Source organism: Euphorbia lathyris, chromosome 2 (genome assembly GCF_963576675.1).
Source record: "Euphorbia lathyris chromosome 2, ddEupLath1.1, whole genome shotgun sequence".
Lineage (NCBI taxonomy): Eukaryota > Viridiplantae > Streptophyta > Magnoliopsida > Malpighiales > Euphorbiaceae > Euphorbia > Euphorbia lathyris.
The window spans coordinates 54,208,657-54,227,686 of record NC_088911.1 but is presented as its reverse complement, the minus strand read 5'-3'; the positions used below and the strand labels follow the sequence as shown (position 1 = coordinate 54,227,686).

General features: G+C 37.3%; 1 long non-coding RNA gene across 1 annotated transcript; it reads right to left on the bottom strand.

The window, feature by feature from the left end:
- Positions 1 to 107: 107 nt before the first annotated feature.
- On the bottom strand, positions 108 to 1,502 carry LOC136218248 (uncharacterized). The gene is made up of 3 exons (XR_010683713.1): positions 1,099 to 1,502; positions 885 to 952; positions 108 to 602 (listed from the first exon to the last, which is right to left on the bottom strand). It is a non-coding gene; the product is annotated as an uncharacterized lncRNA (long non-coding RNA).
- Between the last annotated feature and the right edge of the window lie 17,528 nt (positions 1,503 to 19,030).

The following is a 19,030-nucleotide window of genomic DNA, read 5'->3' as shown; positions in this document are numbered from 1 at the left end:
GCATGATAAAATGAAGGCTCTCTTTCAGTTTTCCACAGCAAAAGCATTGGATAGTAGAAGGGAAGGGAAAGTGAATTGCAGCAAGAGTTGAACACATATTTAGCTTTTTTTCATTCCTAAATTTTCTCATGAAACGAAATAGAGAAAGAATCAAAATTATAATTTATCCCTATAAGACATGCCGGAACACACATTTCGATTAGTCAATCATGAAAACTACTGAGCATGATAAGTTCATGGAGTGAGAAAACAGAAATTATAACCCTTTAAAAGAATCTGTTAGTGATGTCTAAAATTGGTCTAAGTTGTTGACCTTGCACTCTTAATTGTGCCGTTTTTAACGGCATCTTAATTAAAAACACAATAAAACTGATAATTATAACAAAAAATAAGAAAGAAAACAAAATTGAAAATTGCCAAACAAATATTTACAAAAGAGTTTAGAGAACGAAGGAAAAGTGAAACAACAGAAGGAAATAGTGAGCAAATGTAGGGTCGAACAACAAAACTCAATTGAAAAAAATTCCACTTACAAACCTTGAAAAATAGCTCAAGCCAACTTGGATTTTTCAATGTTTGCAGATTTAACTTGGAAAAAAAATCTGCAGTATTAAGAAACACAAAAAGTAGGTTATTAAAAATAATGAATAAAGAACACAAAGCATTAATAAAATCAAAAGTCACCAATATATTTTTAGAAAGAAAAAAATCAATCCAGGGAAAAGATAGTGAAGTCATGGTAGATCCAATGCATTGAGAACAAAGAAGAACCAATTCTATAGAGAAAAAGGAAAATAAAAAAATCCATAAGGACTGAAATAGCTTAGGGAGATTGTAATGGAAAAATTGTAGAAAACTGAACCCGTACAAATGCAAATATATACCTTTGAAACCATGGTAGATTGAACCCATTGCAGAAGGGATACATCAAACCCATGAAAGTTCCACTAATCTGAAAAATAGAGAATGCATATTCAAACCAAGATCGAACAAAAAATGAAAGCATACTGAGGAAATCTATGAATACTGCAATTTCAAAGTGCAGGTAAGCCAAACAGAAGTTGAGAAAGTACAGAATGTTGATTGAGAAATAGTTACTTCAGAAAATAGGAGATGGCAGAAACCATAATTTCAGAAATGCAAATTGGAAAGAGAAATGAAAAAGATGTGGATGAACGGCATAGTCCCATGGCGGAAGAAACAGTAACATGAACGGAAAGAACAAAGGAGTTGAAATAGGATTATGGAAAGTAGATTGTGGGATGAAACTGAAACCACGATTAGTCATCAAACGTGTGAAAACTAAGAGTGAAAAAAATCAATAAAAAATCAGAAAATGAAATTCAATAAAAGAAATTGTCAAAAAAATTCACAAAATGTCACATCAGCTAGATGTAAGCTGCTTTAAATATATTTATAGATTGATACGAGTATAAAAACTCAATCAATAAAACACAAAATGGATTTAGCTCGTATAAAATCCAAATCTGTGAAGGTGAACGTTTAAGAATAGGACAATAATACAGCGGATTGCTCCATGTCCGAGGCTTTCTTAAAGAAATAGGCATCAAATACTAGGTTGTTGAAGATTGCAAAACGCTGATTCATGTCAATTATACCTATAGATAGCAACTAGTTGTATACCTGTGCATATGCGGGTAAATTAAGTTCCTATCACTTTTTAGAATATATTTTTTATATATATAATATAGGATTAAAATTAAAAAAAAAAGAAATTTAAATTATAATAGTGATGAAAATAAAATGTTATAAAATTATATTTTAGTTTCATGTATTTTTAATTTTATATAATTTATATTGAAAGATGAAAGATGGAAAAAAAATGTCAAAATGAAAGTCAATAATATTTATAATACATTCTATAAATAATTTTATTGGTAGAATAGTGAACACTTCATTTTATCAATTTTTTCATTTTTTACATGTAAAATGCTATTGACTTTATATAAGATAAATTGAGGCATTCTTTGATAACCAAAAAAATCACTTAAAAATAAATATTTTCAATACTTATTAAATTTAAATGTGTTTGATAACGTATTCTGGTAAATTAAAATATATAATTTAAAATTTTAAGTTACAATGCTAATTATAAGAACTTAAAATCATAAATAAAGTACTTTATTTTTAAGATTTATCTTACAACATTTACTATTAGTTTCATCGTATTGAGAATATTTGCAATACCAAGAAGAAAAATATATCATTTCATGTTATAAGTCTTCCGATTACAAGTAGAAATTATAATTTACAAAATCCAAGCAATATTATATGCACATAAAAAAGTGGAAGCATCAAACTGTATAAATTGTAATTTTGTGCCACAAAAATTTCAATATTATCTTTCAGCATCCATTACTCCTCTGCTGTTTGACGTTGCTGATGATTTTTTCTCTCGTTGGCTTACTAAAATGGTAAGGGAGGGTACTTATTCTCATATGTATTATTCTGGTGGAAATTCCTTTCTCTCTCATCTTCTTTTTGCTGATGACATGCTCATTTTTGGAGTGGCATCTTTGAGCAATGTGCATGCTCTCAAGGATTTTTTCCTACTCTATGGACAGTTATCCGGTCAACAGGTTAGTTGGGATAAATCTGTTATCTTTTTTGGTTCTCAGGTGAGTCCTCCGAGGAGGGTTCGACTTGCTAACTGTCTTGGCATCCGTTTGGAGTCTCTCCCCTTCAGTTATTTAGGAGTCCCTCTATTTAAAGGTGCTCCTAGGGCCCGTCACCTCAGCTGCCTTACAGACAAATTTCTATCTCAATTTAGCAAATGGAAAGGTAGTTCTCTCTCCTTTGCAGGACGTTTAACTCTAATTAAGTCTGCTATTACTGGCTCTCTGGTTCATTCATTCTTGATCTATAAGTGGCCAATGAGTTTGTTGAAAAAGCTCAATAGAAGTGTTAGGAATTTCCTTTGGACGGGTTGTATTGATCAGAGGAAGTTAATCACGGTTCCCTAGCAAACTTGTTGTAAAAGTTTGGAGGGTGGTGGATTGAGCATTAAGGATTTCAAGATCTTTAACCAGGCTCTCTTGGGTAAGATGTGTTGGGATTTAATTCAAGGCAACAGTCTTGCTATTTCTCTGATGAAGTCTAGATTTATGGCTGTCTCTGGTTTGCCTAAAGCTACCATTGCTCCTTCCTCGATTTGGTCTTCCTGCAAGTTTGTTTATTCATCCATTTGGGACCAGACCTTTTGGTGGATTGGCCAGTCTTCAACGCTCAATTTCTGGACTGATAGGTGGATCATTCCATCGGTGGCGGACAGATTGGGTCTTAATCATCAGGATAAGCGTTCTCGCTTTAATTCTGTTGATGACTTTTTGGTCAATCCGGAATGGCTTGGCTTAGGCACTCTGTCTTCGGTTGTTCAAGACAGTATTCGATCTATTCACAGGGGTAGAGATGATTTTGATTTTTGCGCTTGGCAGCCCTCTATGAAGGGTATTTTCTCTGCCAAAGAGTACTATTCGATTATCAGCCCTCATTCCTACTCGATGGATTTGTATAAATTTGTTTGGAATGCTCACACTCCCCCTTCTCGCTCCTTCACATCCTGGAGAGTTTTGCATGGAAAGGTTCCGACTCATGGCCTCCTGCAGCATCTAGGCTTCTCTTTTGCCTCTCGTTGCGTTCTTTGTGGTAGGGATGCTGAGTCCATTAACCACTTATTCATTAGCTGTTCTTTTGCAGATTCTCTGTGGAGGGCCCTTGAGATCCATTTTGATTGCACTTTACCTCGTCATTCCCAATTCATCCACTTCTTCAGCACTCTTCGTAGAATTCATTTTGGCTCACAAGTGTCGATGATCTGGCGTGTTGCCGCGGTATCTTGCATCTGGTTAATCTGGCATTGCAGGAATGAAGCAACCTTTAAGGAGGTTTTTCCTTCTATTCAAAACTCAAAGATCACCCTATTTCGAATGATTCGGGAGTCCTTTGCCTCTTCTAAAGGTTTTTGCTCTTTGAGGAAAGATGCTGATATCTTATCCCATCTTCTGGAATCTCCAAGGCCACCTCCGGCTCCCAATATTATTCCGGTCCATTGGCTTAAACCTCCTCCGGGTTGGGTTAAAGTCAATGTGGATGGCTCTGCTTTTGGTAATCCTAGCGAGGCGGGAGCGGGCGGTATCTTTCGTAACTATCGCGGCTTTCCCAAAGGTTGTTTTGCTTTTTCTACCCCTCCTTGTTTTGCTTATCTAGCTGAATTGAGAGCCGCTATTTTCGCAATTGAACTTGCTTGGGAGAAAAATTGGCATCATCTTTGGGTTGAGTCAGACTCCATGTACGTAGTTAATCTGCTTCGACTTCGTTCCATGGATGTTCCTTGGAGTATTCGACAAGAGTGGTTGCACTGTCTCGACATTTGCTCTAGGATGAACATTATTTTTACTCACATCTTTAGGAAAGGAAATCGCGTTGCTGATGCTTTGGCAAAGTTTGGGGTCTCTTTCTCAGTGATCAATTGGTGGCATTCAGCTCCTGCTTTTTTATCAGAGGTTTATCAATGATGACATCTGTAATATTTTTCATTTGCGTTTTTCTTAACCTTTCCTATACTTTTCTCTTTCCCCCTTTTTCTTGTTTGTTCTCCTTCCTCTTCTCTTGTTCAAACACTCACCTTTTCTTTTATTAATATATGGCGAGTTTGACAGTTCTTGAGCCATGGGTGCTCTCCCTGCTCAAGATCTGTCTCGTCCCAATTTCTATCAAAAAAAAAAAAATCCATTAATTTTTGTCCCAATTTCTTCTAATCTTACTCTTATTCACACTTTTTTACAATTATGTCCCATCTAATACAATCCATTCATTTTCAATTTTACCCCTGTTTTCCTATCCATAACGATCAAGTAAAAAATAAAAGATCGAAAAAACAAACAGAACCTTATTAGAACCATAAATCTTTTTTTTTGTTACTTGTATAAAGAATTGCAACATTAAGAATACAATAATTAATTGAACTACAAAACTACAATCACTTAAATTTACTTAACTATAAAAAAATTAAGGCTATAATGTGACACTACTCTTTTTCTTTCGCTTTGTAAGTAATGGAGACGTGGGATTTCTAGGGTTGCTTTCTTGTCGAGTACTTCTCATGTGCTGTGATCGGTCTCTAGAAACACTCTGACGTCCAAAATAGTTGTGTAAACGGAAAAGAATGTAACTAGAGAGAGTGAGAGAGTATGTGAGAGAAGATCATGCCTTTTACTTGTGGAGTTACTTGCCTTATATATATGCCTTTGAGTGTGGGTCGGGTTTAGGCCGAACCTTTACTATGGATGTTGGGTTGTGCCTCATGTTTGGTGGGTTAGGTCTATATGCCTCATCAATTAGTCCCCTCCCTTTTGGTCGGGTGTTCCGAACCATTATACGTGAGGTTGGCTGATTGTAGACTGGGTGGGTTACTTGCGAAGTGATGAAGTAAAATTAAAGTGGTGACTCGGGAGACGTTTGTTGGTGGATGCCAGTTGTTTGGAAGTTGAGGGGTTATGTCTCGAGTTTTGAGCATAATGATCACCTAACCGACGTTTATTACGTTTGTGGGCTATGGCGGTTGTGCTGGAGACAAAGGTCGATCTAATGATCACTTTGTATTTTGGTTGCTTATAAATATGTTCTATTGATGAAGTTGTAGGAACTTTTGGAAAGATTAGTGGTTATTGTCAATGTGTCTTATTCTTTCTTTGTTGTCAAAGTCTATCGGTCTACTATCTTTCGTATTGGAGTCGAGGGCACTATTCGGGAACTGGAGGATATGGTGGTTATCATGTGGAAAGAGTGTGAGTGCAGAGGCTAGTCTTTCTACTGCTTGTGCTTAAATTTGTAGAGGTTTTAGTTTTCTTTTACTTTCTTTTGCTTGAGGCCTTCTTTCGGGGGAGAGAGAGACAGACGCCCTATAACTGAGTATGTCCGGAGAGTCAAGTCACCAGAAGGTAGCAAGTCTTATTCAGGTAAACTTCTGGGACTCGACGTTCGTGGATACGAGCCCTTTGAGGTAGAGAAAACATAAGGAAGTTGAGGGCAAAGTTGGTGGAGAGGAAGGGGTTCCAAGTGTTAGGAAACCGTGTGTGCGCCAGACACCAACGGTGAAATATGAACCATCTGCCAGTCATCCGGTCATGGGTGTGAGGCCAGGCATCATTGAAGTGTAGTGAAGGTGCCTTCCTACCTATTGAGCGACAGTTTGACCCTCGTAGATCTGTACAAGAGAATGCAGAAGAAGGTGTGGCCATATGGGGCAGGAGCGTATGGATCAGATGGTGTGAGATTTGATTTGGTCGAACTATGTAAAGCACCGAGGTCAAAATGTCTAAAAGAAGCTTGGACGATAATCGTCTATGAAGACTTGGGCGAGATATCAACGACTTACAAGATTGGGCAGCCGAATGAGCTATTAGTGTTATCGGGGGAGGTGAGGGCGAATGATCAGATATCGTCGAAAGAAATGATAGTGTATAAGGAGCAGTTTGAGGTGGGGATAAGGCTGCCGCTACTCCTATTTTTTGTCGAAGTATTACGGGAGTTTAACCTCTGCCCTAGGAAGATACAATCTAGCGACTGATGAATAATGGTGGGGTTCTACTCATTGTGTCGCACAACTAATCTCATGTTCCAGAAATTCTTCAAGTCATCAAAAGGATCAAAATCTCAACATGTAAGCTTTACTCACTCGAAGTTTAATGTCATCGGGGGCCTGTCAAACAAACTACTAGAGTGGAGGCACCATTTTTTCAAAGTGCATTGTGTGACCGTAAGTTCCCTTACAAGGTAAACTAGAATGTGGAGATCATGGATTCTGTTAACTGTCTCATGGAGCGAGCGATAATGCCAAAGGATTTGAATTTTATGAGTTAATTTGAGGCTCTACCTTTGGAGCCGAAACATGACATCGAGCGATCAATGGATCGAGAATTTTATGGTGTGCAAATGGCATATCTGGAATCAGTGGAGACTAGCGCACTTGGATGGACGCCTCAAACTTTTCAAAAGCGGATGGGGTCCCATGAGTTTACCATGAGAGACATGATTGAGCTTCAGTCCATAATAGTAGAACTGGCTATCCATGTTGAGTGTTTTTCAAAAGGGGGTCTTGCTGTGTTCTTTATGCGTTATTTTCATTTATCTTTCACTATTTATATTTTATTAATTTTGAGCTTTGATTTTACAGTGGCTATGAGTATGAAGTGCGATATGGATTGTGATAATCTCGAATTTGGTTATGATCTACAACCGTCAGAGCAAACTTATATCGCAACTTTTATGTCCCTTCCTTCGCTTGATTCCTTTGACGATGAAAATCAAGTTGTGCAGTATATTGTAGGGATATCGACCTCAATTGTGGAGATTACGGGAGCCAATATTGTGCCGGAAGGCATCCCAATGGTATTTTGAAGGGTCTTTATCCCTGGATGAAAGATCTAGAATGTATAGTCACTAGTCCCTACCACCGCCCAGCACAACCGCCTAGCGGATGTTTTACAATATACACTAGCTATATAGATAGCGGGTTTCAATATCTTGTGTCCAAAGTAATTGGAGATATTTTGCATGCATTTGAGATCACAATGGGCCAGGTTCATCCTAACAGTTGGAAGGATCTTCTTTGTGACTCTTATCTAGTGGGTAACCTGGGGATTCATTTAGGACCTAGGGTCTTTAGGGCATTACATTCTCTGACCCGTCGGAAGTGAAAGATCATGTTACCTTCCAGAAGAAAAAGGGATATGGCCCTTTCCACTCTAAGACTTCCAATATCCACAACTGGATGAAGGCTAACATTTCCCAAGTCCTGGAACTGGAATCCTAAGAACAATCAGCTTCTATCTCATATGCCCAATCCTAAACAGGCAAAAGCAATAAAGCTTCTCAAGTCAATTGAAAAGGAATTTTGGTCGTTTGATGAAGCACTAGAATTTATTAGGGCAGACGTGCCCTTAGTGGAGGTGCATGAAGAGATCCCGCACTATCGTAACTACCATATGTTGCTTGAAGGTAATCAATTTTCTTCTTTCTTCTAATATAATATTTTTTTATCCCCTGACATGTAGTTACTCTCTTTGTAGAGCGGAAGAAGGGAAAGTTGGCAAGAAGGCTCAGGAAAAACAAAAGAGTAAGTGTATCGCTCTAGAGGAGGAGGAGGAGGAGGCGTATGAGGCAGATCTCGTAAATAGGCCTAGGTCCAATACTTTGACCCTATGTGGCCAAGCGCCTGGCTGATCTGTTCCTTCCACTAGGTCCTTGGGTTCAGTTGGCGAAACTCACCATCCCACTCTTCCTCCTATACTCACGCCTTTGCCTGTTACGCTGGTGAGTATATTCATTCTCGTCCTTATTTTCCTTTTTTGATCCGCATTCCTTTGAACTTTGTTTATTTGCGCATCTGGTGAAGCCATCGCTTTGTGAGTACTAGCGAACAATGTATGGCCCAGACTGTGCACTGCTTAGTAATCTTGTTATGGAGGATATCGACCAGGCTATCAAAAAATCCAGAACACGAACGGATAATGATCCCCTTAATCTCCCATTCACTGAAGCTGGATATGTCAGCTCCCCACACGCAGATGCTCCAATTATAGTCATAACCATTGAGGGTCAGGACACAAAACGAGTAATGATCGACACTGGCAGCTCTTGTAATATGATCACCAGAGGAGCATTCGCCAAGTTGAAAATTGATCAGATTCGAGTAGAGATGACCTTCATGGATATATTGGCGTAACTTGACATACGATCCAAACCAAAGGTCAAGTCATACTGGAATATAATATAGAAGAAAGTGACCAAACATAGAGAAGTAACTTTGAATTCTCCATCATGGATGGATAATTGGCATATAACATCATCCCGGGAAGACCTTTCCTCTTAGAAGCAGCATCTTTAATCTCCATTCGACACTTGGCGATTTACATTCCCACAAATAAGGGCAGAGTTATGATCAAGGGGAACCAGAAAGTAGCTCAAGAAACGTACTCCGCCACATTAGCAATACAACCTCAAAAAAAAAGGATGAACCAATCATTACCGCTCTTAGAGAGATAGAACTGCTCCTGATAGCCATTGGGAAGAGAGTCAAAATCGTCAAAGGATTAAAACTCGAGATAAAAGAGGCAATCATTAAAGTCCTCACCGAATGTGAGGGTGTTTTTGAGTGGGAGAACGAGATTCTAACTGGAGTAAGTCCGGATGTCATAACTCACAAAGTTGAACATGGCCGAAGATGCAACACCGGTTAGATAAAAGAGGCGGAACCATGGACCTAAAAGACAGAAAGCCATCGAAGAAGAGATAATAAAGTTAAAAAACACGGATACCATTGTGGAGGTAATATGCACCCAATGGTTAGCTAATGTCGTCCTCATAAAGAAGGTAGTGTTGGGGTTTAGTGTCCTATAGACAATTGTTGCAGGATACAAACTTAATGTAAATGAATTGTTCTTTATATCATTTGTTTTAATGAGATATATGTTTTATAACTATATAAAGGCAATCCCTTTTAAGCACTAAATAAAGTCTAATAAAAGGAAATCCGTAAGTTTGTTTAAAGTGATTATAAAGTGTTCATACAAGCATGAAGTGAGACAAAACTTTATAATAAACTAATAAACTTAAAACCACCCCAAGTCAAGTGATATGTTTAGGATTGATATATCACTGTTGAGACTTGTATGTAACAATGTCTTCTGTCCGACAGAAAACTGATCTCACAAGCTTCATATATACAGATATCTGGACAGTTACATAGATCCGATGAAACGTCATTCATTAGGATTGGGGATCCGATTTGAGATAACAGGATGGGTAGATTCATCCTTGTCACCTGTTCATCTCATTGGTATTAATAGGTATAAGTAATCCTCAGACTCAAAGGAATGTTAATTGGTCATCCTGAATTACTGAATGTGAGACTTTGATCCTGTGGTCCCACGATCCTTAACAGAGATGACTCTGGGGTGTGAACTGCAAAGGTTGGGTGTCACAGGAAGTAATGTCAGGGTAGTTATACATTGGATTGAGCATTTGTCACTCCCGATTAATGGGAGATATATCCAAGGATCGCTTGTGGAAGACTCGACTCTAAATCCTTGCAAGGTGATAACTTAAGACTTGAAATACAGATTTCACTTAACCTATCTATTTGAGTTGACTTGGCCTGAACAAGTAAAATGAACGTCTCGCTATATGTGACTTGACATCACCCATAGTCATAAGATTCAGTTCAAGGATATAGTTGATAAAGGATCGAATTATACTGTAACTAATACGGAAGGGTTAACGACAGAATCAACCTATCTTCTTAACGGACTCTGGGGGAATGATTACAGACTTGCCAATAACATACTCAGTACATCATTCCGTTATGCAAGGATTAAATACAATTCTTGAAGAAATTAATTTGATAGTTGCATACGGCCAGAAGTAGTAAGAACCTAATGGATCACACATAAGACTTGGAACCAAAAGAGAGATGAATGTCATTAATAGATGGAAGCCCAAATGAGCCCAGTAAAGCCCATTTAATTAGGGGGGCCGAAATTTGTATATAATAAGTTAGGAATTATTTTAATTCCTTTAATCCTAATTTGATTAGGTTTGTGAATTAAATTAATTAAGAGAGATAATTAAATTAGGAGTTTTAATTAGATTAATATACTCCTATTATTATCCAATTAGGTTATTTATTATTATCCCAAATATATTAGATATATTATAAGATAATAATTAAGAATCATATTCCGAATTGAATTCCTATTAAGTAACCTATTCCTATCTAACTAGGGTTTAGATACAAGTTATTATATATACCCCCCTAATGTGTGAATTTCGACTAAGCCATACTACTCCCCTCTATGTGATTTTCGAAACCTACATTAAGAGAGAGAAAGTGAATTCGCATCCCCAAGTTCGTGGACAAGAATTCATACGGCTTTCGTCAATTGATTAATTTCATTCATCTCCTTTTCTCTTTGATCTTGTGTTGGTTAATTAGAGGCAATCTATTTTGGTTGCATCTCATAAGGGTTGATTCCATCTTAACCTCACCGTGTTATACTTCGTGGTTGGAATCTCGGAGAAGAATTGTGGGCGCTTCTTTAACAACGGTAGATTGTTCATCAAAAGGTATTCCTTCTTATCCCTCTTTATATGAAATAACGATTAACGGATCCTATGGTTAAAAGGAAGTAGGCTAAAATTTTTATATTTCCGCTGCTATACCTTAGCCTAATTTCCAACAGTGGTATCAGAGCCATCGTTAAATCCGTTATTTCATATATGAAAATTTAGAAGTTTTTCAATAGGATTTAATAAATATTTATGGTTAGGATTAATTAACAAATTGTTTGATTAATTAATTCTAAAGATAAATAAATTTTAGTTAATTGTTAATTAAAATTGATTATGCGTATGTTTCTAATTATTTCGGTTGATAATCATTGTAACAAAATCTATTTGTTTTATAGTTAGGTTAATAAAATTAGTTTTATTAATTCTAAAAGATAAAACGGAAATCTATTGTAGTTTTTCCTATTTCTGAAAATCGTTTTTAAAATCGTTTTAAATCTGATATATATATATATATATATATATTTATATTTAAAAAAATAAAATAAAATACGACAGCGTTTCGGATCGCGCCTCACGGCGCGACCAGCCGCTGTCGCGCGGCTGCTGCCTCACGGCAGCAGCCCAGTTTCGGGCCCCGGCCCGAATCCCACATGATTTTAATTGTTAAAATCAGCTTGTAAATAATTTATATATATATATATATATATATATATATATATATATATATATATGTTTCGGAAATCAATAGTTTCTGTTTTGATTATCGAATGAAAAATTCGTTTAAAAGTTTGTTTTTACCAAGTTGTAAATCAAAATGTTAAATGAATTGAAATCAAAATAATTGGAACATGCATAATCGACGTTTTATATGGTTATATTAATCTAAGGATTAATATAAAGATACGAAACGATAAGATGTAAAATTGGATGAAAGTTAATTTGACGAGTTAATGTGATTAACCTAAATATTACATAAAACGGTTATGTAATCAACCAATTAAATTTATTTAATTGAGTCTTTGCATGTTTGGAGTTATGGACATATTTGGACCCTCTTTTAGTCTTTTGGTATTTTTGATAGGGCCTGCGCGTCCTGTCTTTCTACAATCTATTGTAATTTCTCCTCTCATCTAATTCCCTTCAATTCAGTTGAAGTTTTCTTATAGTAGTATAGAAATTAATATGTAATTTCAAGGCGCCGTGGAGAAGACGGAGGACCTAAAGAGAAATATGTAATAGTTAGTATTTCCTTAGGTTTGGCCTTTTATTCCGTCTCTGGCTCGACGGAATAATTTAGATGATATGTCCATAACGCCAATGTATGTATGTATGTGTGTCTGATGTATGCTAAAGCAAATCAAGACTAAGTTAGATTATGAGACTTAAATAAAAATCCCTCATTAAAAAGTTAAGTAAATAAGCAAGTTATTAAAATCGGTTGCCCCTCGCTAATATTATAATTCAGCCGGCAGTACTGGGAGCCTTTGGGTTGTTGGGTAAACTCAAGCTCGGGGTCTTATGGTAACACCTGGATTATCGAAAATCGTTCTTTCATGAATATGGGGTAATACTTAAATTAGAGTATGATAATTGGATGGGCAAACTCATGTTGTCATAAACAAATGGGCAAGATGGTTGGGATTAATATGAATGACATATTAGTTACTAATGTGGTTAGTAACCCAATAACCTAGGAATCACATTCGAGATGTGATTGATTGCATGAATCTACCTAACAAATGGGACTAGCTTGTTGGCTAAAGTCAAGGCGAAATCTCAGGAGTTAGGATCCTAGCTCACTAAAGGATTTGTGAAATTCTTCGAATTAATATGGAGGGTTATTAATTTGGCAAAATAGTGGGAGCAATCTGAAATAAATTAAAAGGCCTATAATTTTAGATTGTTATACTTTAAAGCAAATGAATGACATAAGTTTACTCTTTCTCACTCTCAGGTTTAAATAAACGCACTCTTAAAATCATGACTAACACCAATCTGCGTTACATCCTTACCGATAACAAATTGAATGGTTCAAACTTCACCGACTGGTTTCGTAACCTCAAAATTGTTTTGAAGTTCGAAAGGAAATGGTATGTACTTGATACACCGATACCCCCTTACCCAATGGATGATGCTCCCTACCAAGAGGTTTATGCTTACTTGAAGCATAAAGCTGATGACGATCAAGTAGGGGACATCATACTTGCATCATTGACACCGGAGGTTAAAAGGCAACTACATTCAGATATGGATGCCTCTTCCATGGTCAAGCACCTTAAAGAGCTATTTGTGATAGAAACTTGGTGCGAGCGCTTCGAAATAACCAAGGAGTTATATAAAAGCAAGATGCAGGAGGGCACATCTGTGATGGTACATTGTGCCAAGATGATCAGCCTCATGACCAAGTTTTCTAGTATTGGAGATGCGATGGACCATGAACTAAGTGAAAACTTACTTCTACAGTCCCTCCCTGAGAGCTACTCACAGTTCATCATGAACTATCAGATGAGTGGCTTGCAAATCTCTCTTGTAGAGCTTGCACATATGCTCGAGTCAGTCGAGCCCATTATAAAAGAAAACGAGGAAATGTTGGCCCTTGCTATTGAAGGATCGAGAAAAAGGAAAGGGGTCGCTCCCAATCCAAACCATCTTGATAAATTCAAGGGGTTTGTGCTCACCGAAACGAAAGGAAAGGAACCAAAGAAGCCCAAAGGAAAGTGCTACTATTGTGGTGACTTAGGGCATTGGAAGAGGGATTGCATGGAGTACCTAATCTTCCACGAGAAGGAAAATAACGGTGCTTCAGCATCTGGTATGTTTTATATTGAAATAAATACAGTTTCACTGTCTGAATCTTGGGTACTTGATACCGGATGTGGATCTCATATTTGTACAAATATGCAGGAGCTAAAACAGACTAAGGAACTTAAGAAAGGAAGCATAAACTTGCGAGTTGGAAATGGAGCAAGAGTTGCCGCCCTCGCAATTGGAGATTATGTTTTACCTTTGCCCTCTGGGCTTGTAATAGAATTAAGGAATTGTTTATACGTTCCTGAGATGTCTCGTAATATTATTTCTATTAGCCGTCTTGTTGACGACGGTTTTCATATTTCAATAAAGAACAATAGTTGCAATTTTTATAAAGATTCGATCTTTTATTTTTCAGGAATATCACAAAATGGGATTTATGTGTTAGATGATAAAACTCCTGTTTTTGCAATTGATACCAAAAGACATAAGATAGATAATTCAACTTACTTGTGGCATTGTCGTTTAGGCCATATAAACAAGAGACGCATGCTAAAGCTACATTCAGATGGGCTTATAGATCCAATTGATTCCGAATCATTGGAAACATGCGAATCATGTTTAAAAGGTAAAATGACAAAGACACCCTTTAGCAATAAAGGTGAGCATGTATCAGACACTCTAGGACTCATTCATTCAGATGTATGTGGTCCTATGTCAGTCCAAGCAAGAGGAGGATTCAGATACTTCATTAGCTTCATAGATGATCATACTCGCTATGGTTATATCTACTTGATGAGGCACAAATCAGAAGCCTTTGACAAGTTCAAATGCTTCAAGAATGAAGTGGAAAATCAATTAGGAAAGAAAATAAAGACGCTTCGATCCGATCAAGGTGGCGAATATCTTTCAGATGATTTTCTGAATTATCTAACTGAATGTGGGATATACTCACAATGGACACCTCCCTATACACCACAACACAATGGTGTATCCGAGAGGAGAAACCGTACCCTATTAGATATGGTACGATCTATGATGAGCATGGCCTTACTTCTAAAGACGTTCTGAGGCTATGCCTTAGAAACTGCCCTCTTCACCCTGAACCGAGTACCAACTAAATCCGCTGTTTTCACACCATATGAATTGTTCGTTGGTAAGAAACCCGTGTTCTCATTCATGAGAGTATGGGGTTATTCAGCATATGTCAAACGCGTTGCGTCCGACAAATTAGATTCTAAATCTGATAAATGTTTCTTCATTGGATATCCCAGGGAAACCATAGGGTATTACTTCTATCATCCAGATGATCAGAAAGTAATAGTATCCAAACACGCAACCTTCTTAGAGAAAGAGTTTCTCGAAGAAACACAAAAGGGAAGCGTGATTGAACTCGACGAAGTTCAAGAGGAAGAAACAACGACTGAAACAATAGAAGCGGTTGAGGTACCCGAAGAAGTCCCATTAGATGAGACTCCAGTGGCACCTATTCGTAGATCACGAAGAGTTCGTGAACTCCCAGTTAGATATGGTTTTCTAGTGGGAGATGATGACGAGGTTCCCGTGTTAGACGACGAACCCAAAAACTACGAAGAGGCTCTTACTAGTCCAGATTCTAAAGCATGGCTTGAGGCCATAGATTCTGAAATGGATTCCATGTATACTAACCAAGTTTGGACTTTGGTTGATCCACCCGAAGGGATAAAACCCATTCGGTGCAGGTGGATCTTCAAAAAGAAGACTGACATGGATGGAAAGGTTAGCACCTACAAGGCTAGGTTAGTAGCGAAGGGATATCGTCAGAAACAAGGTGTTGATTATAACGAAACCTTCTCTCTTGTTGCTATGTCCAAATCAATCAGAATCATGCTTGCAATTGCCGCTCATTTTGATTATGAGATTTGGCAAATGGATGTGAAAACAGCTTTCCTAAATGGAAATCTGCTTGAGGATGTATACATGATGCAGCCTGAAGGTTTCATATCAAAGGATGCAAATAAAGTTTGCAAACTTCAGAGATCCATTTATGGACTCAAGCAAGCATCTAGAAGCTGGAACAAGCGTTTTGATGAAACCATAAAACAATTTGGTTTCGAACAAAATTGCGAAGAAGCTTGCATTTACAAGAAAGCAAGTGGGAGCTCTATAACATTTCTCATACTATATGTGGACGATATACTGTTAATGGGAAATGACATTGCTCTATTACAATCGGTGAAAGTTTGGTTATCTGGTAACTTCTCAATGAAAGACCTTGGTGAAGCAGCCTATATACTTGGTATAAAGATCTACAGAGATAGATCGCGTAGACTGTTTGGTCTTTCACAGGCTACATACATTGAAAAGGTGCTAAATCGGTTTAGCATGCTTGAATCAAAACGAGGTAACTTACCCATGGTACATGGAGTAAAGTTAAACAATCATCAATGTCCTAAAACTGATGATGACAAACGACGCATGGCTGTAGTCCCGTACGCCAGTGCGATCGGTTCGATTATGTATGCTATGCTATGCACTAGACCTGACGTAGCGTTCGCGTTATCTGTAACGAGTCGTTACCAAGGGAATTCGGGAGACGAGCATTGGATTGCCATCAAGAACATTCTTAAGTACTTGAGAAGGACTAAAGATATGTTCCTAGTGTACGGAAAAGGAGATCTGAAAATACAAGGATTTTCAAACGCTAGTCATCTCACAGATGAGAATGATTTTAAATCCCAATCAGGATACCTGTTTATCCTAAATGGGGGCGCGGTCAGTTGGAAAAGTTCCAAGCAGGGAAGCGTAGCTTTCTCTACGACCGAGTCAGAGTACATCGCTGCTGCGGAAGCGGCAAAGGAAGCAGTTTGGATTAGAAAGTTCATTATAGAACTAGGTGTGGTGCCTGACATTGTCAATCCCATTACTCTATACTGTGATAACAATGGAGCCATTGCGCAAGCAAAGGAACCACGGTCTCATAATGCATCCAAGCACTACCTAAACGATACCACATCATAAGAGAGATTGTGGCTAGAGGAGATGTGAGAATAGAAAGAGTACCTACAGAGGACAACGTTGTAGATCCGTTGACAAAGCCTTTAACCCAGAAAGTACATGATCGTCATTTAACTTCTACTGGGATAAGTTTTAGAAACAATTGGCTTTAGTCCAAGTGGGAGTATGTTGGGGTTTAGTGTCCTATAGACAATTATTGCAGGATACAAACTTAATGTAAATGAATTGTTCTTTATATCATTTGTTTTAATGAGATATATGTTTTATAACTATATAAAGGCAATCCCTTTTAAGCACTAAATAAAGTCTAATAAAAGGAAATCCGTAAGTTTGTTTAAAGTGATTATAAAGTGTTCATACAAGCATGAAGTGAGACAAAACTTTATAATAAACTAATAAACTTAAAACCACCCCAAGTCAAGTGATATGTTTAGGATTGATATATCACTGTTGAGACTTGTATGTAACAATGTCTTCTGTCCGACAGAAAGCTGATCTCACAAGCTTCATATATATAGATATCTGGACAGTTACATAGATCCGATGAAACGTCGTTCATTAGGATTGGGGATCCGATTTGAGATAACAGGATGGGTAGATTCATCCTTGTCACCTGTTCATGTCATTGGTATTAATAGGTATAAGTAATCCTCAGACTCAAAGGAATGTTAATTGGTCATCCTGAATTACTAAATGTGAGACTTTGATCCTGTGGTCCCACGATCCTTAACAGAGATGACTCTGGGGTGTGAACTACAAAGGTTGGGTGTCACAGGAAATAATGTCAGGGTAGTTATACATTGGATTGAGCATTTGTCACTCCCGATTAATGGGAGATATATCCAAGGATCGCTTGTGGAAGACTCGACTCTAAATCCTTGCAAGGTGATAGCTTAAGACTTGAAATACAGATTTCACTTAACCTATCTATTTGAGTTGACTCGGCCTGAACAAGTAAAAGGAACGTCTCGCTATATGTGACTTGACATCACCCATAGTCATAAGATTCAGTTCAAGGATATAGTTGATAAAGGATCGAATTATACTGTAACTAATACGGAAGGGTTAACGACAGAATCAACCTGTCTTCTTAACGGACTCTGGGGGAATGATTACAGACTTGCCAATAACATACTCAGTACATCATTCCGTTATGCAAGGATTAAATATAATTCTTGAAGAAATTAATTTGATAGTTGCATACGGCCAGAAGTAGTAAGAACCTAATGGATCACACATAAGACTTGGAACCAAAAGAGAGATGGATGTCATTAATAGATGGAAGCCCAAATGAGCCCAGTAAAGCCCATTTAATTAGGGAGGCCGAAATTTGTATATAATAAGTTAGGAATTATTTTAATTCCCTTAATCCTAATTTGATTAGGTTTGTGAATTAAATTAATTAAGAGAGATAATTAAATTAGGAGTTTTAATTAGATTAATATACTCCTATTATTATCCAATTAGGTTATTTATTATTATCCCAAATATATTAGATATATTATAAGATAATAATTAGGAATCCTATTCCGAATTGAATTCCTATTAAGTAACCTATTCCTATCTAACTAGGGTTTAGATACAAGTTATTATATATACCCCCCTAATGTGTGAATTTCGACTAAGCCATACTACTCCCCTCTATGTGATTTTCGAAACCTACATTAAGAGAGAGAAAGTGAATTCGCATCCCCAAGTTCGTGGACAAGAATTCATACGGCTTCCGTCAATTGATTAATTTCATTCATCTCCTTTTCTCTTTGATCTTGTGTTGGTTAATTAGAGGCAATCTATTTTGGTTGCATCTCATAAGGGTTGATTCCATCTTAACCTCACCGTGTTATACTTCGTGGTTGGAATCTCGGAGAAGAATTGTGGGCGCTTCTTTAACAACGGTAGATTGTTCATCAAAAGGTATTCCTTCTTATCCCTCTTTATATGAAATAACGATTAACGGATCCTATGGTTAAAAGGAAGTAGGCTAAAATTTTTATATTTCTGCTGCTATACCTTAGCCTAATTTCCAACAGGTAGGTGGTTCATATCGAATTAATGTGCGTCGATTTCACCGATCTCAATAAAGCCTGCCCAAAAGATAACTATCTGTTGTCCTATATTGACATATTGTAGATAGAACCGCTAGATATGAAGTGTATTAAACTCCAGCTACCACTAGATAAGGATGGAGCCAAAA